We start from the raw sequence: 26,225 nt of genomic DNA, 5'->3' as shown, positions 1-26,225 counted from the left end.
GTCTACAATATCAAAACACTGTCAAGTAGCTTAAAAGATGCAAGGAAATATCAACTTTCCCCACCCAAGAGCCTATAAAGTTCGCCACGACATTAGGGCTTATCAGTAAACCAATTAATATAATAGAGCCACTTTACAGGACAAACAATAATATTATAGTTAAGTAAAACAGATTAGTCCCGATCGAAACGAATCATGTCCACTTCTGTAGTATCCAGAACTGAGGGAGATATCAACACGAAAAGGCCTGGTCCTCGTCATATAAACCAGACGTCAGCGAAAATTCCTCCTTTGCTCTGTTATTAAATTGTCATGGTCTTCGCCAGAATCCGGATTACCGGCAAAATCTAAGGAAACAGCCTTGATCGTATCCCGACCTTTTCACAAAATACGATAAAATTTTCCACTGGTTTCACAGAAATAATTCACTTGACACTTACTCCACGAAGTTATAGGTTACACGAAGAAATAGTTTTCGAGGTACAACTAACATTCAGAAAAATAAGCAACACTGGTAATAAGATCACATCTTTGCCTGGGCAATAAGACTTCAAATAATCCCTAAATTAACAGGCACGAATTGTCAAAAGCTGTGGACCTACCGCTGACAAAATACCTACGAGAATAACAACTGGCAAAACAAGACTGCGGCAGCATTTCTGAAGGTTTACGAAAGTAGAAATGTTGGAAAAAAGTGACCAAAAACTCTTCCAACGAACCAAAGCAAACCACCTAACAATACGAGCGACATTAGGGATCAATAACAAAAGTCACTAAGAGAAAAAAAGGAAATAAAAGAAGACGAAAACAATACAAAGCCAGATGTGACTGGTCTACACCCAGGCAAGCAAATAGTGTTCGGGATGAATGGAGAAAAAGGACAGTGGAGAACGAGAGAGAGAGAACACAAAATAAGAGCATCAATAAACAGTACTATAACACTGCCCATATTTTCTTCAACTTTTTAATCGATTCTCCTAGCAACAACACCTGACATCATCCCGTAACATGATGCCATGACTACTCTTCTCAGAGGTTTGTCCACGCATTGAAGAGGTCCAGCAAGGAGTCCTTGGCTACCACCCTTCCTCCCCTCCATACCCTTCTCCTCCCTCCCAACCCCCCTTTCTTCACAGGTAGATCGTGTCCATCAAGGCAGCGTCACGAAGAGATCACAGATTATAAATTGTCTCATAGCGATGTTTCTGAACTTACCAAGGAAGCTTACGAGAAGGGCCTTCTACATCAGATAGTTGCAACTGATTCACTCTTAGTTTGTTAATTTTCTTTGAGCAAAAAATGACAACTGGTTTGCTTCACCTTCAGAAGACTAGTGTTGTAAACACATACGTGTGAGCAAACACGATATCAAATATAAAAAAGACGAATAAGGATAACAAATGGTCAAGATCTAGCTTTGATAAGTACCTAATCACAAGGATCAGCAGACTTCTTCCACTTCTAATATATATAAAAACTCATTTGGGAATAAAATGGAAAGAAGCTATCCACTGAGACATGAACAAGAATGGCAAAAAGTCGCACACACCTCAAGTAAACTTCTAAACTTCTAATAAGGACACTATATAGCATACAACTAACCCATTCCATTAGGTCTTATACTGATAACTAATGAAAGACCGATCTAAATTGAGGTAAATGATAAACAATTGTGCTAGTGAAGAGAAACTGTAGAATTTCTTTTGGTTTGGCAATGGTGTAAGATACTAGGCAATTTGAGCAAGAATATATGGTTTTTATAATCAAGATACTAGAACACTGGTTTGGTTAAATTTCAGTGCAAGATAGCAAAGGATGGCTCAGGCACTGGCATGGAAGTAAAACTATCAAAGGAAATACACTGGGTGACCATACAAAAATCGTGAGATATACATGGCAAGATACACACACAGCAAGGTCTGCACACGTTACGGCTGAGTAAAAGATGGGGTCAAGGAAAGTGAAAGTCAGGACGAACGGACGAATGACGGGATCTTCGTGCATTATTTTTTTTTTTCACAGAGGCACAGCAGTGGACCCAAATGTGCTTCATGGAAATATTTTCATTTTAAAATCACTTCTAGAGTTAGTCTAAAAGACGGAGTCACTTTAACAGTGAAGGGAAACGGAACTGACGGGCCAACGAAAACACGAGTTGTAGCGTCGTGAGTGAGTGAGAAAGACCGAACTTTACTATCTTAACAGTTACGAAAACTATAATCAAATGGTATTCGGCTACACAAAATTTTACCACTTGCTCGCGAGCTAAATATTAAGCAGAGCAACTTTAAAAAATTATGGCTACTATAAATTTATAGGTGATACGGGAGCAGTCAATATGAAAGCTACGACTTAGGTAACTCCCTGCAAAGCCCTTTCGTCACGAACACGACCATCAAAATTGAAATTCGAAAATTATAGAACATTTAAACCATATGAGGAACCGAACTGATGAAATCTAATACTTTCTTGGTCACTAAAATATAAAGTAGTTTTTGCAAAAGCAATGAAATTGCAACACGAGTTGTCTTTATTAGAAAATATAAACACGACAGAGAGAGAGAGAGAGAGAGGGTCAAGGTCATCAATTTTCAAGTCCCAAGTATGACTAATAAACAACAAAATAATGTTTGTTTTTATACGGGCACACACACACCCACCCTCATACATACATATAAATATATAAATATATAAATATATATATATATATATATATATATATATATATATATATATATATATATATATATATATATATATATATATATATACATATATATATATATATATATATATATATATATATATATATATATATATATATATATATATATATATATATATATATATATATATATATATATATATATATATATATATATATATATATATATATATATATATATTCATAATATAAACACTCCATCCCCATTTTTTTTTCTGATTAAAGGACACACAGCTTAAACACTCCATCCCCATTTTTTGTTCTGATTAAAGGACACATACATATAAATGATATATATATATATATATATATATATATATATATATATATATATATATATATATATATATATATATATATCGTTCAGCTTAAACACTCCATCCCCCTTTTTTGTTCTGATTAAAGGACAGACGAAAGAACAGGGTTACCAGCCCACCGCCTTCTAAGAAAGTGACACACAAATTACAGTGAACAATAATTGTCAATTGCCCTTAAAAATACATGAACTCTGTTTTCAGTATGCCACTTGCTGCAGGATGACCAGACCAATAAGTCTAGAAAAAAATACTTAAACCTTTCAAGAAATAAAGATATTCTGACACTGTGATTCCAGGAACGAAGGATCATTAATTCTTTTGGGAAACTAACAATGAAGTCTGTAATTTAATTTTATATACAAGCTTTTTACATGATATATAAAACTGGTTGATACATATATATATAATGTATATATATATATATATCTATATCAGACGCCCAAGACACACACTTTGCCAGTCCTCTGATAAAAGTGAGAAATATCGTATACTGTATAAGGACCTAAAACTTTCGAGGAGACTTGCCACTCCCTACGCACAATCAGAATAGTATCAGATAACGTCCAGATGTTTTCAGTCGTTCAAAATCCGTCCAAGGATTCAAAGACGTGGGATGTATCACGTTCGGGTCAAGAAGCCGCATTTCAGATTTGAAAACAATAAAAAATATCACATGTCATCCATGCCAGAAAAAGTAAACCATGAACCGATATTATCATATAAATTCGAATTTTAATAGGGCTTGCCAACTAAATGATCAACGAAATGTAGATTAAATTAAACACCAATATTTGAAAGTATAACTTGAAATCGTCTGTCTATGCAACTAACTTTTTATAACAATCTTATTAATAATTGTGGTACACAAACAATTTTGCAAGCTATGCAAACTATATAAGGAACTTACAGAACAAAAAGACAACTATATAAGCACTTCTGAGGTAATATCGTAACATGAGGCCGAGAAAATTAATATACCAAAACAATGGTTTCAATTCAACCCCAGAAGTATTTTCACCTCAAGAATAAACATGGAAGGAAGGGGTTAAGAAAACACAGGAGGGGGGAGGGCAGAGTTTCAGCGGGTTGGGGGGGAGATGGCGGTTGGGCAACACAGGTTAAGAAGGAAGGGCTAAGTGAGGAAGAATTGGGGGGGAAGACAAACAAGGAGAGTGAGGAGAGGAGAACGAAGGAGAAAAAGAGAACCAAGGCGGTGGTGACGGTTAGAACGGTTGCTGAGTCACCACCACCCCACCCCACCCCAGGCAGGGGACCCCGCACTACATCAAGGCACGCCCCCCCCTCTACCATTCCTCACGCTAAAATCCCATACTAAACCGCCCACGAACAAATCGACACCAACCTCTCCCATACCCACCCCACCAATCTCTCTCTCTCTCTCTCTCTCTCTCCAACCGCTACAAGATACAAACCCTTCGGGGCAAGTATGACGTCATTTGTAACAACGAAATCGAGCGCTGTCTTCTTCGGTCGCTTTTCCATTACGCAAGATATCAGCGTCTTCCTCTCAAGACACAATCCTCCCCATTCATGAATGCACAAGACACCTTTTGTCTTCTCCTCTTCTTCTTCTTCTTCCTCCTCCGAGAACAACTTTGCATCCGTGACTTGATCAGCCGGAACTTTTCTCATGTAAGGATTTCATTCATTATTCAATCTTCACTTCTTCGTAATCTCTTCGGATACACTAATCGAGCTTTTACGATTTTTGTTTTGAAGTGAGAATACGTGAGCGATCAACTGCTGTATCCAAATGCACACAATTATATAACAAAGAACTGAGGACCTCACTCAGGTTATCCCCACACAACGTAGAGTGAAATTATTTAAACAAAAATAAAAACGCATATCCATGAAAATAAATTAATATTATAATTTTGTGCTGTATGAAAAATTATCCCACAACTGAAACGGGGACACTCATGTGGGTATTATTAACCATTCTTAGAATTTCACACCCATATGACAGCACTTCCTATGGCGAACAAGACATAACTGATGGTGCTACTTTGGCTTGTTATCTACGCGTCACCTACTCCCAGGTGCTAAACACCGTATTGGTAAATGCAGGCGAGTGGGTCCTGGGTAAATGTAAAGTAGACGGCCGCACGAAGATTTCCTTTATTATTAATATAATAATTCGTCGACCGAAGGGCTAGTATTAAACAAGGCGTCCCATGCAGCTTCCTCCATGTTTAATACTAGCACCTCGGAGTAGGTGACGCGTGAATAGACGCAGGTATGCATTCCTCTTTCAATTTTTAATGAGTTACCGGTAGCTCGCTGCAGACAGACAAGAATAGATACAACTAAGGACGTAATAATTATTCAATGATGCTATCTAGATTCAGCCAGTCTTGTGCTGGCACGGGCTCTTGCTCTTCAGCAGCCAGCAAAAAAACGATGAAGCAGGAGAATCACTCAGTAGCGGAGAATCGTCGAACGCAGATTCTTAGCAACAGCTGTGTGATGCATTTTTGGTTTTCGGTTTTCTAATTAGTATATACTTATTACGCAATCATTAATAAATACTAACTGGAAAACCGAAAACCAAAAATGCTATTGCTACGGCTAAGAATCTGCGTTTGACGATTATCTACTACTGTGCACTTCTCTCGCCTAAAAAGAAAAAAAAAAAACTTTCATGTGTATAATTCACCACTCTTACGAACGTTATAAGAATCTCACAGATACCGTATAAACGCATGGATTTGCATTCCAGTACGCAACGACTCCAATTGCGACGCCACACCAGCAACAGGGCGACCACAGAATACGAAAGATACAAATGACCGTGAGGTTTGTCAACGCACATGGCTGTAACTGGACCTTAACATCTCGGTGCATGTGTGCATAAAATCTATTCCGAATATAAGTTGGATAGCAAAAAAATTTATGCACCTACTTTTCTAGAAATGTTAACAAATAAATTGATATATCACAAAATTTTTGGATCTTTTCTAGATAGTGAGCCCCAACAAGTTCGGGGGTTGTTATCTAGAACTAATAGTTCTTGAGGGTCTTTATCTTTATGATATTTAGTCTCTTGTTAAAGTTTTTACGATAATCCCCATCGGGCTTATACTAAACACGCCGCAAAGGTGGATATATACCGAATTAAAACCCTTGGAGTCACCATCATTAGAGAAAGACCCAAATTTTTTAACAACAGTTAGAGCCTCTGCTTCTAATATATTATCAGTTCAGTTATTCTAATCTGTCATACCCAAGACTCTCATGTCAAATTAAAAGTTTATTATACAAAAATTAGTTCTTGCTTAATCCTATCACTATCTCATTTTTTTTTCGTCCACACAATCAACGACCGATAAGGTGCGCTTACTATTCTAAAATCAATAGTTATCAATATTCCATTGAACAAAACATGAGTGCGGACCCCAACTGGATTTTCATAAGAGTATCATAAAAATGTATTAAAAAAACGCGCGATTTACCTATATTAAGAAGAATGTACATAAGAGTATGTAACTTAGTGACAGGAACAGTTGTTATGGTTTGTCAGGCAATTCAAGCTAATATAAGGTACAATCTCAATACAACAAAATGATGAAGACAATAAACGGTAAAAATGTATAACAGCCACAAGGGGATTTCAAATAAAAACATTCTCTCTCTCTCTCTCTCTCTCTCTCTCTCTCAAAACATGCATTAATAAAATTTAAAACAAGACAAAGGTCAAACGAACTTAAAAAAGATTAAGCTATTTAGATTTTCAATGACGCTGCATATAATATATGTATTCAGCCTATAGCGGACTTTCACTTTGCGGTGCCACAAGACTTAATCGCAGGAATTAAAATGTTCAGATCCATTGAAGATTTAATGAAGTCTTCGTGATAAGAAAGCCACAATATATATTGACGAAAGCCATTCTCATATTCACAAAAAAAAAATACGATTATTGCTCATTTTTTAAATATACTTGTACCGTACTTGAACATAAAGATATAATCAAGTACGTGTACATAATTATGTATAGTAGCTAAAGCATAAATAAGTCTTCTACTCTTGGTTTTTCATCATAAATTGATCTACGCACGGTCTTTTATCATGAATAATTTTTCCACTCGTGGTTTCTTGATAAATTATTTTTCCCAAGGAAATTCATCTACCTCCTCAGACAATGTTATCTTCACTACTTCACTCACACTGCGGGGATTTTAGACCTCCAAATGCCCCATGTTTCTCCGGCGGTCTGTTACAAGCTTCAATTATGAACACGGAACTTGTGCGTAATGGCTGATCGTCCACCCATGTACTGACACGTTCAGCTAGAACGTACTATGTACGTAGGTTTCAAGAACAAATTTAGTCATGATCAAGGTAACATATAATAGTATACCCCTCTACGAACATCAAATTAAATGTGACCATGATAACATATAATAGTATACCCTTCTACGAACATCAAATTAAACGTAGGGGTACTGCACAATGCAAAAACAAAGACTATATATTTCACTTAGAAATGTAAATTACAAAAAAAAAAAAAAAAAAAAACCCATGAAATGCTTTGGAGAGAGAAATAGAGAAAATCGAGGGCATTTTTTGTTGATTTGTACATTTTCGATACCCATTTTCTATTAATCATGAAATACACTCACTCATGTAAATCGCCAAAGGGCGGTTGTAGCCGTGCAATGACTTCAGATGTAGAGGTTGCTGACCAACTGAAACCATTTCCACCACCATCAATGCATCCAACGATATTTTGACACTTTCTCGCAGTTTTGAACGATCATTCGCACTATTATTCTCCAGCCACTTCATGCACTGTTACAAGCACAGAACTACCACGCTCACGTAAATGGCGGGACGTTGGCTTCTATCTCAACTCGGGCAAGCTCGCATTCTCAATAAATGTTGAGGAATATGAAAAGGTTTTTGGAAGGGTTTTTCAGTTCCTTCTCAACTGTGAATTAACAGATACAGAAATTGAGAAGCTGAAAATGACTGAAAATTGGGTATACAGGAAAATATTAGGTGCCAAAAATGGACAGCTGTTGTTACATTATGGGGACAGAGAGGAGCACTAAATCAACAATACTCTAGACAGAAAAAGAGATAGCTTGGAATACAGGGAGCCACGGAAATTAAAAAGAAAAGAAGAGATATTGAGGAAAACAGTAAAGAAGCACGTGCAAGAGGTCAACCTAAATAAAAGTCAAATGAAGGAAATGACTCGGATAGAAATTAGCGAGTTTCAACTTAAAAAGAAACACAAGGGAGAAATTAATGAAGATAAGACATAAAACAATACATTTGCATCAGTCATTTTTCCAGAAAATGATGAATACATTAAAACTGAATATCATAAAGAGACATACGGGAGGAATTGTCTGCAGCAATTACTGCGTAAATGTCCTGGATGATCTAATGAATTTATTTTAACCGCCAAGAATACAGTAGAGAAGTTAAAATAAATTGCTGAGCTACACCACCTACATGAGGACGTGAAAAATAAAATGGTTGGGGAGTTTTTATTCTGTAAAAATATTATAAAGAAAACAATCTTCAGTCGTATGTAGAGAGCAACAGAAAGACTAAAATAAAAAGAGCTAACATCCCTAAAAAAAAAAAAAAAAAAATTCCACTCGAGCAACTGAGGTGCAGTTGCAAAGGCAAAGCGTCAACCATAAAACTGAACATGAACATGAACAGATATAGCAGGCAGCCAGAAATGACTGAGCACAGGTGCATAAATCGAAGTGGAAAAATGCTTTCACAGAAAAATCTATGACGCGTCATCCATAAGTTTCTCATTTTCCTTGAAATATCAGAGCAGAATACAGATTTTAGGCCAAGACCAAGCGCTGGGACCTATGAGGTCATTCAGTTCTGAAAGGGAAATCGACAGTAGAGGAGGTCTGAAAGATGTAACAGGAGGAAAACCTCGCAGTTACACTTTACACTTCGAAACTATAATGTTAGAGAGTGTGGAAAGTCAGATGGAAGAAAGAGAACACTGAAATATATATATCTTGAAAAAGAAGAGGTGATGGGACTCCGAAAGCTTTCCAGTCGTGGTACGTGAGCACACTGTTCATGTTCATTCTTAGATTTCCTTCAGATGCCATCGTCAGATTGCCTTCAATTGTAGACAAATAATACCACTACGTTCCGGTATACCAATACTGGCATTAAAAACCTTCTGGCAGGTATATTTTTATTATTTAAGCTCATATATATGAAAGTCAGGAATCTTTTCATCGTAACGGACTCATTTATGAGACCGTAATTTCAACATATTTAATAATGACAAATCGAATACATGCAGCTAATATACATACATATAAAAATGTTTATAAGTATGTATATTAACAAACATACTTATAAACTTTAACCATTTTATATTACATTATTTATATATATATAATATATATATATATATATATATATATATATATATATATATATATATATATATATATATAATTATACAAATATATATATAAACACACACACACACAAACACACACACACACCAATGCACAATTTGTGTTGCCTTGTACTTCGTATAATATCACATTTGTAACTTACTGGGGCGCTGATGTTTATGAAGAAACTAATGACAATAAATTTAATTTAAAATACCTCCAAAAATAACGACTTTCTGAAGGCTTTTATTGACCAGGAGAGTCTGGCTCAAAGTTTTGGTCGTAGTTGACCACTTAGCCCTGCATTTCCTCAATACGCATGTTTTACCAAACTCTATGGTTACAAGGACATCAAAATAAAATGGAATGGAATGGAATATAGTTTTTAGGCCAAAGGCCAAGCACTGGGACCTATGAGGTCATTCAGCCCTGAAACGGAAATTGACAGTCAAATGGTCTGAAAGGTGTAACAGGAGGAAAACCTTACAGTTGCACTATGAAATAATTGTTAGAAGAAGGTGGATAGCAAGATGGAAAAAGATATGAAAGGAGGTACAGTAAAAGGAATGTTAAAGGAGTTGCAGCTAGGGACCGAAGGAATGCTGCAAAAAACCTTTAGTAATGACTACAGCGGACCCAGTGAGGTGCACTGATGGCACTGGCCACCTACGGAGAGGACATCAAAATAAACGAAAAACAGTCACGTGCTTCAGTCCCCCATCACTTCTTCCGCATCGTTTTCTTCAATTACGGATAATACATAACATCGCCTGGTTTTCCACCGTAGAGTGATAAGTTTCCAAAATAGCAGATAGCTGCTTATATTTAAACTGCAAATCATATGATAAAGTTGAGAACTTTTTTTTTTTTAAGGGGAAGCTTCCCCCCTTTACGCTAAAGCACTCTGAAAAGCGCATGTTCCCTTCGACTCATCTGAGTGATCACTGTGATCAAGAGCAAAGGAGAGAACTGCAAACTTTATTATTATTATTATTATTATTCAGAAAATGAAACCTATTCATATGGAACATGCCCAAAGGGGCCACTGACTCTGAATTCAAGCTTCCAGAGAATATGGTGTTCATTAGGAAGAAGCAAGAGGAGATAAAGGGAAACACATAAAGAAGAATCCCACTTATCATAAAGGAAAAAATGAAGCAATTAATCGACAATGTAATAAAATGCAAGGAGAATAGTATTAGAGTAGTAATGCATTGCATCTTCGCTTGAACTTCTGAAGTTTCAATAACACGACATCCTCTGGGAGGCCGTTCCACAGTCCAACGTGAGTTTGAAAAGATGGCAAGATTGTTATATACATATGTATGAATTGATAAAACCATGTTCATTTTTTTAAACAAAGCAATAAACTCATCATAAAAACCCAGTAAAGGAAATGACTCGCCAGATAGTGAGTGACACCAGGGTACTGGCCGTAAAAAATGTCAAATAATTTCTCTATACCCAGCTAACCTCCCACACCTGTTGTCATTAGCTTACACAAGAGTTTATTTTCTGCGCATGTGCAACGAATTAATGTCACACATCTTTAGCATGCACTTTCCACCCCAATTGGCACTTCACTAGTTTTTCGCAGTAAAAATATTTCAAATAGTAAAATTTTATGACAGACAACACCCGTAGCCAGATTATTATTTATATTTTCGTTAATTAACACAACAAACATCTTTCAGGTTTGTTCAATGCGAATATTCGCTCACGAATAATAATAATAATAATAATAATAATAATAATAATAATAATAATAATAATAATACATAAGCTTAAGTAATTACTTTTGCGGTAATACCAATATACGAGCAAAATGTTTTTCCGACAATGCTCCAACATAATTAGGCTATACCCGTGATCCGGGAGGTGTACAACTTGGCGAAAAACCAAGGCAGAAGGGAGCTAAGCTTTTTATTCTAGGATTCCAGCAGATGAAAAGAAACTGTTCGAAAGAACTTCCTGAGTATGATCAATATAGGGTTGTGTGTGTGTGTGTGTGTGTGTGTGTGTGTGTGTGTGTGTGTGTGTGTGTGAGAGAGAGAGAGAGAGAGAGAGAGAGAGAGAGAGAGAGAGAGAGAGAGTTTCATATACTCTGTAGCCAGTCATTTATTAGTTAAACAGCAATCATCAACCATTCTATGCTCAGAATTCAGACTTTACTTTATAATTACCTTAACTCGCGAATCTGCCATTCTGACAAAATAAAAAAATTTACAAAACTCTACTTTATCTGCCTTACTTAGTCTCTCTGTGATAATTCTGGCGCGGCCAATGCCTTATCTACCTGCTGTTGTTGTGATCTTCAATGCAAGGACAACAAGTTGCGTGAACATGGCCTTTCACCAGATTTGGAAACCGACTTGCTTCACAAATTATCCCAACGACCTCCCAAACTTTCACTACCATTGAGCCTCATTAATTTCATACCAATCTATTCATATATAACAAGCCCACTAGCGCCACTACCTTGAAATTCAAGCTTACAAAGATTATGGCGCTCATTTGAATGAAATAACAGAAGGTAATAAATAAAGAAAGAAGAGATCGGTTATTACGAAAAAATTAAACAAATAAAAATAAAATTGTTTTAGGGTAGTAATTCATTGCATCTTCACTTGAACTTTTGGGGTTCTTATTGCTCAACAAAAATATTTCTATATACAATCCTAAGTATCTCTGAAATTAACCCTAAATGTGGCATCATAATCACCACCTGGTCATAGGAGCAAACACCATTTTTTTTTTATTCGGATCAAGAGCCACCTATGCAAGTTGCCCAAAGCAACTCGGTAACTGAGTTGCCACCTACCAGAAGACCTGGCTCATCACTCCCCAGGCTACTGACGGTCGCCCACGTCACTGGAACCAGCCTAATCTGGTCGAGGTGGGAGTGATGGGAAATAACATAACCTTATTTGGGCGGAGTATTCTGTGGAAGGCCTGAATGGCTTACACTTACGGACAGAACGCGCTGTAATCGAGGCACAATGCTCCGTCAAAGTTGAAGTTAAGGTCATTGAAACGGTACACTGAAAATGAGTTAATACCCGTAATGCATAGCATTCCTATAAAACGTGTATGCCGTTTGAATGTCCGACCATTTAATATCCGCTGTTCAAATGGTATTTCTGACTAAACGAGATACAGGTGTGCATATGTATGTACAGGATGTGTGTAGGTATTTTATATATATATATATATATATATATATATGTATATATATATATATATGTATATATATATATTTTATATATATATATATATATATATATATATAGAGAGAGAGAGAGAGAGAGAGAGAGAGAGAGAGAGAGAGAGAGAGAGAGAGAGAGAGAGAGAGAGAGAGAGAGATTGGCTTTCCAGTGGCACGGGTCTTCCTGATAACCGAGGTTCACTGAACTTCGGACTGGTAAACCAGAGAAAATTAAATCTTACAATTCATTTTCGTCACAACCTTTTTTATTTTTATTCTCTTGACATGTCATAAAGTCAATTTTTTAAAGTCGTTCTTCGTTCCCAAGAACATAACCCTCTTCAGTTAAAACCAAAGGAGCTACACACCCAACAATATTGTAATTATATATATAATTTGCCGCTACTTTCAGAGAAAAATAAAAGCTTTATACACCCAAACATCTACAAGCACTCGTAAACTCTTACATACGCGCGAACTGATTGGCAGTCAGCAGACATACCATCTAGTTATCTACTTTCCACTTCCGCTATGTTTGCGTATGTCTATTTCTACAGCAAAGTAGTGCTGTTAGCGTGTATTTTCTACTTTCTATGCTGTTAGCGTGTATTTTCTATTTTCTATGCTGTTAGCGTGTATTTTCTATTTTCTATACTGTTAGCGAGTATTTTCTATTTTCTATGCTGCTATCGTGTACTTTCTATTTTCATGCTGTTAGCGTGTATTTTCTGTAGAAAGCTGTTTTATCTCATATGAACTATCAAAACAAAGTAATGGTTGTTGTGACAATTCATATAATAAAACAGCCTTCTACAGAAAATACAGGCTAACAGCATAGAAATGAATTATATATTGTACGTCTATGCGTACTTCCTTGGCGAAATGTCTCTTTGCAATAACTGCATAACTGTCCTCTTTTACCTTTCAAGGGTTCTTATGATTACCTGCCTAACCCCCACAACACCCCATCCCCATCCCCATCACACACACACACACACACACACACACACACACTACACCAAACCTTGATCAAATTATAACTCATCCAAGGTCAAGTTCAAGCAAGACAGGATAGAGAGAGAGAGAGAGAGAGAGAGAGAGAGAGAGAGAGAGAGAGAGAGAGAGAGAGAGAGAGAGAGAGAGTGAGTCTGAAGGACAGGCAGAGGGCAATTTTGCTGTGAGGATTATAAAAATATCCATAAAAGTTTGAAATATTTTAATAAAAATATCTAAAATAGTTTTGGAATTTTTTAAAGTAACGAAAGAATCTTGCTAGTCACCATAACATCACACAATACATCAAAGGAAACCGTTCTGCAATGTCGTCCACAGAACCTTTGACCGTAATTCACCCTCCATATATTTTAGTATTAATTCCACATAAATTCTAATCCTTCGGGCCAGCCCTAGGTGAGCTGTTAATCAGCTCAGTGGTCTGGTTAAACCAAGGTAAACTTAACTTTTAAGAGCGCCCTGAAAGGAGAAATCTGGATGACATGGCCAAATGAAAACGGATCAGTAACTAGATTTCAAAATGAAGATCAGCGATGGAGTCACACCAAAAATATGTGAGGAACCTTTACCTACAACTGAATAATATACCTGCGAGACTCCGTCCATTGACTTTTGTATCCCAACAAGAGTCTGTATTGGAAATGGATCTTTTCCTTTTCCGAGTAAAGCGAATATACCTCGAGGGTTTGCTGATAATTGCCACTTCCGTTGCCTACTTATATACTTCCGTAACGATACGGAAACAAACCCGCATTAAAATATCTAAATGTATTCAAAATTAAAATACAGTTACAAAGTAAGCTGAATATCATTCATTATACGCATTCACGATTAATAAAGATGGCAAGCTCTTTCACCTATGAACATGTCAAAACTAAGTAACCCATCCATTCCTGTAAGACTATGAAAAGACTATCTACATTCTCAAACCCAGACCACTGATTTTCTTTTTATCTTATACTTATCTTTCAAGTTCTCTTCTGTTCTTCAGTAGAAGCTTAGCATGTTATTTCATAATAATAATAATAATAATAATAATAATAATAATAATAATAATAATAATAATAATGAAATCCGAATGGGTCTTCCTTGTTTTTCCTACCCGGGTGGGGGCGGTGTCGGTAGGGGATCGGGAGTGTATGGGAGACATTACGGGCAGCGCCGGGTTTGAGCGCAGCCTAGCGCGCGCCATTAAGCTCTTAATAATAATAATAATAATAATACTGTTTCCATGACGTGGTTAGAACTAACTGATTCAAAGGACACAACAGACATAGAATACATCCACAAAATTGGCATTCCCGAGCGTTTTCCTAGTTTTTCCTCACAGCAGACCCAAATGGCCCAACAATGTTTGTTCAAGTAACGTGAAAATTTTCCTTAAGCCAAGTCACTGATGATCGTATTTCTTTCTCTCTTCCTCATGCATAATACTCAATAACACGAAGGCAGGATGTAGTTCTACTGTACATTCATCAGTGGCTTGACTACCCTGTTCAGTAACACGGAAGGAAAACTTGACAATCAGAATGAAGGAAGAAGAATAAATTAAAACAAGAAATCTTTACAACAGCTCAAAAATCATTCTGCGCTAGTACAACTCATGCAACGAGTATCAATTAAACTGCCGGAGCATAAAATACGGCATAATGACGATAATAGTAAGCAGCAACAAATACTGATAGAAATGACGATGATAATAAGAAGCACAAAAAAATTACAATAAAATTTTACACGGTATTTTAAAATATTCATTAGTATGCATATTTTCTGACTTTTCCTCTAACTAACGACAACAATAATACATACTGATGGATGTACTACCTTCATGATTCACTTTACATTTATTCAAACAAATTATTGATTTAATTTCACATCATTCTCTTGGTCAAACCTTTACATATGACTATGTAGGCTATAAAAACAAGAGAGCAAAATTTTAATATATATATATATATATATATATATATATATATATATATATATATATATATATATATATATATATATATATATATATATATATATATATATACATATATATATATATATATATATAAAAAATACTGGGCGTTTGTTCCTTACCAATTCAGGAATTAAGGCCGAATAATAGTCGAAATCCGAATGCCTCCTAATAGTGAGGATGATATGCTGCAGATTGTCGAGGACCTCTTGGTCTCGGCCTGACCACCTCCTCCGCATGATATTTCGCGGTTCCTCTTTTTCAGGAAGAGGCAAGTCGTGGAAGGGCAGAGGCGAGCGTCTGAGGGTGAGGACAGGGGCGCTCAGGTCTTGGGACAACAGAGATGGAGGAGGTGGTACGACCAGGAAATGACCGGCATCTTCGTCGCTCAAGTCGAGGTCGTCCTCGTCCAGGTCATCGTCGTCTACCATCTGGTAGCTCTTCCACCCGACGCCCAGAAACCGGGCCACCCGTTCGGCCATGGCTCCAAGACAAAACACGACCCTAAATGCTCCTGTTCGGTACTAACAAATTCACACGCAAAGGGCTGGGTAAACTCTCTTCAAAATGCACAAGTACTGACATAATACTACTGTGACAGAACGTAACTTCCCATTATTATTTTACTCAAAACAAAAGACTGAAAAAGACTGTACACGGTTTCCAAAAGGTTAATTCTCACTTAAACTTTCATCAAAGGGAAGGGGTCAAGTTAGGCACTTCCGTTCTGCAACATATCAGTAAATCAGAGTTCAAGCTAGGCGTAGGACGCGATTCTGCTGACGAATGAAGTTCTTTTTGGATAGGAACTAAGTTCCTCAAGAAGGTTTTCCAGGGCTACACTATTCCTTCCTCTCCAAAGAACACACCAATCTAAGACTGAAGGAATAGCCCCAAGAGAATTAATCCGCAGCACCTCCAACTCAGGGTGTATCACTCTTCGCAGTCGAGAGGGAAGTAGCAGACGTTGCCACGAGAAAAAGCATTCCTCTGCTTCACTCAGAAGTAAATTGAATTTAATCCCTTCGTAAACTGCTAAGGCACACACACGATATTAATTCCGTGATGGGTCAAAAAAAAAAAAAAAAAAAAAAAAAGCAGCGATCCTCTTCCGTTGAGATATTCCCTAATCTGAATTGAACAAAAATTTGAATGAAACGTGACAATTACATCCCAGATTCCTTGATAACTTCCAGTATTATAAAAATATTACAGACTGGTGGTCATTAGATATACAAAATAAAAGTACTATCGACCAACTTTTTTTTTTTTTTACAACAAAATAAGTTTCGTAAATACACAACTTTTTGCGCAAAACAGTGTTACCCACCTGAGTCAACTTATTACCATGCAAATACTTCACTATGTGAGGTCATCAGCACTACAATGGATTTTGATGGAAGAACATAGCCTACATGTCTTCCGCCCACACCTGGTTAGGATTTCAAAAGTGGATGTACAACCTCATGCGCCAATAAGTTAATGATTGGGGTGGAATCATTAAAGTAAGCTACTACACAACCCGAAGTATAGCAAACGTGATACAGTCATTGACTTACAGTAGATGTATACGCCTTTTCTCCCAAAACGGCTTGACCCCATTAGACATTTCCACTCAAGTTTAAGCATTACTTTTATGTATGCTGACGTGTTGAGTGTTTTCTTGGCAGGCACCAAATACTAAACAGTTTTATCGATGCTTACCTTAGCTGATCCCTTTTTGCCAAGTAAAAAAGTCAAGTATACCTTAGTTTTACCAGACCACTGAGCTGATTAACAGCTCTCCTAGGGCTGGCCCGAAGGATTAGACTTATTTTACGTGGCTAAGAACCAATTGGTTACTTAGCAACGGGACCTACAGCTTATTGTGGAATCCCAACCACATTATAGCGAGAAATGAATTTCTATCACCAGAAATAAATTCCTCTAACTCTTCATCAGATGGCCGGGGAATTGAACTCCGGCCCATCGAGTGACAGTCCGCAGCTCTACCGACTCACAAGTAACGCAAAAAATTGTTATACTCACATAATTAATACTTTAGCATACTAAAATTACAAGATATGGAATTATATTTCCAAATACGGACATCCAGTAGTTGAGAATCAGGCAGTAAAACACACAGACAGACAGTCAGAGACACACACACACACACACTGCTTTTTCACAAACCATTCTTGCTTTTTCACAAACCTTACTTGCTTTTTCACAAACCTTTCTTGCTTTTTCACAAACCTTTCTTGTTTTCACAAACCTTTCTTGCTTTTTCACAAACCTTTCTTGTTTTCACAAACCTTTCTTGCTTTTTCACAAACCCTTCTTGTTTTCACAAACCTTTCTTGCTTTTTCACAAACCTTTCTTAAGTCTTCATTTGGAGAGCACTGAGCCGTTAAATGTCTACATTAAATTACTTTACAGATCTTAACGGCATATCTGATGTTTCCTTAAGCATCAGTGTCCATCATTTCCAACACTTAATGCCCTTCCTCAAGCGGCATTTCTCCTTCCTCTATTCACTGCTCACTAAATATCTATGGGGCAATGCCTTAATAATCTTAATACCTCCGTATGTTCGCACCTCACACCGGTCTAATTTTACACCTATGTCACCCTTTTGGTTTTATTGCTGTAATAACCAATTCATCTTAGATGGTTCAAAAGACTGACTGACTCTCTCTCAATATAAATACACACACACATCAAAATATCTATCATATATATATATATATATATATATATATATATATATTTATATATATATATATATATATATATATATATATTTGTGTGTGTGTGTGTGACAAGATAAAACAATTACATTTTTCAGATAATCCCCCCATCTCTTTCTCTTTAATATAAATACACACACCTACATAATAAATAAATAAACACACACATATATATTATATATATACACATACATATATATATTCATAAATATGTATGTATGTATGTATGTATGTATATATGTATACTCGAAAAAATTAAATGTTTTAACAAACCATTTACTTTAAATGAAACAGCATGGAAAACAAGAGGTAATGAGGTCAAGACCTTCTCAAGAGAAAAAAAAAATTCAAAGAAATTATAGAGCTTAAGTTCCTTGTCGAACAAAAGTGTACTGAAAGAAGTTCGGCTAAAAGAAAAGTAAAAGTGGTCCAACAAGGTACGTAGGGTTTGCCCCTACCACCCGGTCTTCGTCCTCTACTGGTCAAGTACTGTGCTTGCCAGTACCCACGAACTCATAAAAAAAAAAAAAAAAAAATAAATAAATAAATAAATAAATAAATAAATCTAAAACCGCTTGTTTAGAATAGGTTCCGCATACGAAAAATAACCATCTGAGCAAAAGAGGAAGGAAAAGAGCCTCATATAAAAAAATTCTAATATTGGCCTCATATTAAAACAAAAATTCTAAAATTGGCCTCATATTAAAAAAAAATTCTAAAATTGGCCTAAGAGGTGCTCGCCAAAGAGGACTCTTTTAAGAGAGAGAGAGAGAGAGAGAGAGAGAGAGAGAGAGAGAGAGAGAGAGAGAGAGAGAGAGAGAGAGAATTTAGACCAAAGGCCAAGCGCTGGGACCTATGAGATCATTCAGTGCTACAAGGGAAATGGACCGTAAGAAGGTCTGAAAAGTGTGACAGGAGGAAAACTTCGCAGTTGCACTGTGAAACAATTGTTAGAGGGGGTGGAAAGTCAGATGAAAGGCAGAGAATATGAACGGTGGTACAGTCAAAGGAATGAAAGGTGCAGCTAAGGGCCAGAGGGACGCTGCAAAGACCCTCAAGTAATGCCTACAGGGCACCACGTGAGGTGCACTGACGGCACTAACTCCCTATGGAATCTAAGTAATCAAGTTTTATAAGTTAAATTCGAGAAAAATGTCACATCTCACCCTTTCACCTTCAGTCTATCTCCACAAAATTGTAGTGTGGTCAAAAGCAAAGTTATACGTATTTACATGACATTGTAAAATTATTCTTTTAGTCAGGAACTTTGCACCCGGTATGTAAAAAAGTTCCATATTGACTTTGTTCTGGGCAACCAAAATACTGTTACGAAATCAGGATCTTCTTAGAAAAGTTACGCGTCCTTTTCTTTAATTGACGCTCAAGACTGTAACGCTTTCTGACACACACACATATATATATATATATATATATATATATATATATATATATATATATATATATATATATATATATATATATATATATATATTATAATTACATACGTATCTATATATATAGTTACCAGTAGATTCTATATTCATATCTAATATATATATATATATATATATATATATATATATATATATATATAGTATTATATATAAAAAGTTATATATATATACCTATATATATGTGTGTGTGTGTGTGTGTGTGTGTGTGTGTGTGTGTGTGTGTGTAATTTGCATGCATCATTTCATTTCTATTCATTATTCAAAAAATTTCTCTCTCTCCCTCTCTCTCAAACAAACAAACGAAACTGTATAGTCATAGGTATTTATTGAAAATGATTCCTTCAACGTACACGGCTACGAAGCATTACTGTAACATCACACCACAAGATGTAATGAAATACTTTTTTCGCTTCATCTGAAATACCTCTGCAATGACACGAAGGATCTGTCATAAAGCCTCCCCCGGTCCCTCTCCGATCCCCTCCCCTCCCCTCCCCCCGGTCAAGTAGCTGTTGCTGAGGATTCAACCAGATGGGGATGGAGGAAAAGGCTAAATACAAGAATGACGTCAAGCCGCATTGATAATTCACGACGAGAAATCGTCACTGACGGCCTTTTCTTCTTCTTCTTCTTCTTCCACCCACGTGAGCGTTTCTCTCTCTCTTTCTCTCTCAACTGGGTCAACTATTTGCCATCTCTCTCATTTACAACTAAAAAGGAATTTGACGTGAATGTGATCAGCTATTCTCTCTCTCTCTCTCTCTCTCTCTCTCTCTCTCTCTCTCTCTCTCTCTCTCTCTCTCTCTCTCATATTGACAACTATAAAGGGTTATCACTCAAGACATGAATATGGTCCGTTATTCGCCATTTCCAGTTTTAAAATCTGGTTAAGCTTAATTCTCTAAACCTTTTTCTTTTCTTATTCAATATTCTTAATTAAGGAACAATTAATCCATGTAACAGATAAGTGGGCCGGCCCTTTTGGCATGCAGAAACAGGAGATCTAGACATTTAGGACATTAAGGCAAGATACTATTTTGCCTGTACATAACATCTTCATCCAGATTATCTTCAAAAGGAATCCTATCTTCCGGTTGTATAAACAAAAGAAGGTGCTATTTGGGCTTGTTATCTACTCCGAAGTGCTAGTACTATACACCGTGTGGTAAATGTAAAGTCGACGGCCGCACAAAGACATCGTTTATTAATGAAATTTGTCGACAACACAATATAGAAATGGGTGCATACAATACTGTGATCCCCAAGGGACTAGTACTAAACACGGCGTCTCAAGGAGCTTCCGCCATGTTCAGTACTGTATTGGCCTTGAGTACTAGTACCTCGGAGTAGGTAACGTGTAGATAACAAGGCAAAGTAGCATCCAAAACAATTCTATGGGCCGGTTGTCCGTAAACGCTATATCTACCTACCTACAAGAACACGCAAACACGCCGTGAGAACCTGACTTAATACCGCATGAGACAAATGAGAGCGCTGAACTCAAGCCTAAATCAGACATGTTTGAAAGCCTAGATTGACAATAACATTCAGATCTGACACTGGGGAAGATACAGTAACTGATACTTATACGTTTGCTTAGAACAGAATAGAATGGAATAGAATACAGAATTTAGGCCTAAGATCTAGTGCTGGGACCTAAGAGGTCATTCAGCGCTGAAAAGGAAATTGACAATAAGATGGGTTGAAAGGTGCTGGAGGAAAACCTCGCAGTTGCACAATGAATCAATTGTTAGGAGAAGATGGAGTGTCAGATGGAAGAAAGAGAATATGAACGGAGGTAGAGCAAAGGAATCAAACAGGTTGCAACTAGGGGCCGAAGGGTCGCTGCAAAGACCCCAAGGTAATGCCTACGAGGTGCACTGACGGCACTACCTCCCCCTTCGGGTTACGTTTGCTTAGACAATATAAAACAGCGAGTCAGCGTTTAAATAAAGGTAGAGTGGAACGCAATAGTCACAAATCTCTTTTCGTTTCTCAATATAATCACAAACACTTGTTTCTATTCACTGTGGATCGTAGGCGTATCATTCACTTATGAAGGATGAGGTCACTTGCGCAAGGCACTGCTCAGTTTAAAAACAATCACGTTTTCATCCGCGGCAGGTATTAGCCTTTCAGCGGCAAAAAAAAAAAAAAAAAAAAAAAAAAAAAAAAAAAAAAAAGTATATTTTTGTTCAGGAAAGATTTGTAAACAAAAATGCTAAATTCAAAATGCAAAAATGACTGAAACAATACGCAATAGTACTTAAGAAATAATGCTGTTTATTACATATCTTCCTCAAGTGAAAGTTTACTAAGCTTCCATTCGGGGGTTATTTTCACATGATGAATTTTTGAATAATGCAACCTTATTTCACACTTTAAAATCGGTATGCGTATTTGTGTAGTCATGCAAATAACGTACAAAGTAATAGTTTGCACATCTCATTCATCCACGAACGGAAATGTTAAAAGCTACGGCCAGGCTTTGGTGAGATTATAACCCTGTACACTCAGGGCCAAGAGGGGAGGATGTGTTGTGGGAAAATACTGTCCTCATCCTTTGTATCACATTTATGTTAACCGCATGTTCTCACTTGAAGTGGCCTTCTCTCAAGGAAAACTGTTGTTAACTCTCTCTCTCTCTCTCTCTCTCTCTCTCTCTCTCTCTCTCTCTCTCAACCACACAAACACACACACACACAAACACTCTGGCAGGTGGCGGCTCCGTAAAGATGGTTAAGCTTCTATTTACAGCAATTGTTTTGGGATGAAGTTTTTGACCATACTAGAACCCTGGGTGTGACCCATCAGAGTCGACTAACTACCATGATAACAATTGTCGCATTGTACATCTTAATTCCAGAGGGGAACTGAAACGAAACTAACACAGTATCTAATACTATTCAACAAATATCGAGATGTTCATTCAAGGAACAATCGTCAACTGTAATTTCAATGAGACTGACTTCATACTGTGAAATGGGGACACACGAGCTAAGGTCATTGACGAATTCCATTATGAAACAAAATCTAGGAATATACTGAGCGTTAAAAGATCGGGGAATTTACTTCACCATTAAATTGTTCCCTAACTTGGAAATGAACTATAAAACTAATCCGGCAAAACGATGATGATAACTTTGTCCTTGAATAAAATAAAGTATGAGAGGAGGAATTGACCACATTCAAAGACAAACCAGTCGTCAAGAGAACATTGCACTAAACGCTACACTAAGATATATAATGAAACAATCTATTTAATATGCAAGGTGAGGATTACCTTGTCGAGGCCCTACCTCTTTCATTGTATACATTTAAACGGTGCAATGAACACTAACTGAGGCGATTTTTCTCTTCCCTCTCTCTCTCAAGCCTAACTGCGACCCACAACAGTCCACGAACAACTCGGTAAATCATTCACTGCTTCTAAGTATATCTTAGTTTAACCAGACCACTGAGCTGATTAACAGCTCTCTTAGAGAGGGCTGGCCCGAAGGATTAGATTTATTTTACGTGGCTAAGAACCAATTGGTTACCTAGCAACGGGACCTACAGCTTATTGTGGAATCCGAACCACATTACAACGAGAAATGAAGTTCTATCACCAGAAATAAATTTCTCTAATTCTTCATTGGCCGGTTGGAGACTCGAACGTGGGCCAGCAAAGTGCTAGCCGAGACCGGTAACGACCTGTCCAACGAGGAACTTTTGACTGCTTCTGCCAACAGAGCCATACTGGATTTTAGGGAACACGCCCATTCGTCCCTCCTCATCCGGTTACAAGCGAGACGCGTTACAACAAGTCTCTTCTGGCCAAATTCTTGCATCATCAACGTATCCGTAAGACAAGGTGGTTAAGACATGTTTCTAAGACATCTCCGACGTAGTAACAAGACTGCCATATCTACCAATATATTACGTCATGAATTAAGTAAACAGACTTCCTTTATATGCATATTAAATGTAATCGCTTATATGCATTTTAAATGTAATGTACTTTTAACACAAGACAATCCCAAAACTTGTCTATAATGACTATCGTCCGTTAGCAAATAAAATATCAAGATTCGTTGCCAAATAAATTTATAAACAGTCGTTGCTAAATACAATTAAAATACATCGCAACATATATATATTTCGTTGCAGAATAAATGTATTAACATTCGATGCAAAATAAAATGATTACAGTTGGTCACTAAACAAAGTATTAACTTCCGACACCAAATTAATGACATTTTTAAATAATTACTTTGGCGACTCTATTATCAAAGCATGTGCCTTTCTATCACACAATTACAATTTAAAATATTTTATTTGGTTTATTGATACTCATCATCATAATTCGTTAACGTTCACTGCAGCTTCACGTACACGTACACACACACATCATACATACACATACAAACACACACTCACATCATACATAAATACACCCGATCACATCATACATACATACACAGTCATACACAGTCACACACATACACACACTTCATACACACATCCGCACGCGTGCGCAATGAATAAAGAAAGCCTTCTAACCCACCCACTTCCTCTCCCAACCTCTGACCTTCCCACAGCCTCTGAGTGCCCATGCACAGCTATCCTCGGAAAGTTTACAGGTCACACGGCTGGGCAATACCGGCAGGTCGTCAAATTTTCATCTGCATTTCAGGATTAACAGTTACAAAGGTTGCTGGCTGTAGCTCAAAGAACGCTAGCGAGATATGATTGACAAATGTTAAAAAGAAATCTTTGTAATAGTGTACTAAGTGCTTGTTTTGTTTTGTTGTTGGTTATTTACATGCATAGCTCACCCAAAAACACAAAAGACGAATAAACAAGCGCGCGGGTATCGACATTCGTTTTGTCAATTAAACTATCCTCTCACTTTCTGTATCTTTATGTCTTAACCTTCCAAAACAACTTAACAAATATACAATAGAAACCTTCTGGTAAAATCCAATTTTGGCATAACGAAAAGAACTTATAAGACTTTGAAACCTTTCCTTGATTTACAACTGCCTCTCCGACCCAACTACGAAGACGGCACAGAATCGGACATTTTACTTGTCTCTACTTGCGTCCCGTAAGAATCCATTCTCTCTAACTCTTATACTTTTATATCCACTATCGTAGACTATCACTCATTTGCCTGTTCGTGCATCATTATCTCTCTACCCCAACCCCGCCCGCCTGTCAATACCATACGCGAAGACTGCCTCATGCAGCCTCTACAATTTTCAACCTGTTGATTTAATGCAGCAGTTGATTCTATACCATAAACCGATTTCTCACAGGAAATTTCACCGTTAAATAGTGTGTACGCTTAACAGATGCCTACTCTCGTTTTATTATCCTTCAGCGGATAGAAGTGAAGAGCTGACGAAACTATGAATTTCATCCGAAATACCTTACTCAAGGATAAAAAATAATCCTCTTCAGAACAAACAACATAGACAGTTTAGTATTTTTTGTGCGCCTGCTAGTCCCTTGAAAAAGAATTTTGAGAACCTCAAAAAGAATATATATTTTCAGTAAATATATGACTCTGATCAACGAACTTACCAGACGTCGAGAAAAAAAATTAATAGCAAAATCATCCTAACTTCAATTACAATATACTCAACAGCAATGCCAAACGTTAGTTACAAACTGATGGACAAACACCACCTCCTGTACAAAGGGGCATTAGGTGACGTACCTGAGCGCCGTACTTATCAATCACAGAGGCAACTGACCTAATATAATCACATAACAGGTGAAGCAGACGAAAATAAAGCGTGATCACACATACCCATCCACAGTGAAAAAACAATGACACACAAAAAGTCAGAGGGACGACTAAGCAGGAGGTCACTGACCTCATTGGCCCAGTCTTATTCTAACAGCAGAAAAAAATCCATTTACAAAGTGAGGTATCTGCATTAAAAAAAATGTATTTACAAAGTGGCGTATCTAAATAAAAATGCACTTGCAAAGTGAGGTATCTGCATAAAAAATAAATGCATTTACAAACTGACGTATATGCACTAAAAAATCCATTTGCAATTGAAGTATCTGCATAAAAAATAAATGCATTTGCAAATTGGCGTATCTGCATTAAAAAATCCATTTGCAAAGTGAACTATCTGCATTAAAAAAATGCATTTACAGTGACGTTCTGCATTAAAAAAATGCATTTACAAAGTGACGTATCTGCATAAAAATAAATGCATTTTAAAAATGCAAAGTGGGTATCTGCATAAAAATGCATTTGCAAAGTGACGTATCTGAATAAAAAATAAATGCATAACAGAGTGGCGTATCTGCATAAAAAATGCATTTGCAAAGTGACGTATCTGTATAAAAAATAAATGCATTTACAAAGTGGCGTATCTGCATAAAAAATGCATTTG

At 36.8% G+C, this 26,225-nt stretch overlaps 1 protein-coding gene across 15 annotated transcripts in view; it reads right to left on the bottom strand.

The window, feature by feature from the left end:
- The window catches only part of Moe (Moesin), a 169,949-nt gene that overhangs the window by 33,671 nt on the left and 110,053 nt on the right, over positions 1-26,225 (bottom strand). The window lies entirely within an intron of this gene.

The sequence above is a fragment of the Macrobrachium rosenbergii genome, chromosome 6 (genome assembly GCF_040412425.1).
Source record: "Macrobrachium rosenbergii isolate ZJJX-2024 chromosome 6, ASM4041242v1, whole genome shotgun sequence".
NCBI classification, from domain to species: domain Eukaryota; kingdom Metazoa; phylum Arthropoda; class Malacostraca; order Decapoda; family Palaemonidae; genus Macrobrachium; species Macrobrachium rosenbergii.
The sequence above is the reverse complement of the archived record's forward strand: the minus strand, read 5'-3'. Positions and strand labels throughout refer to the sequence as shown.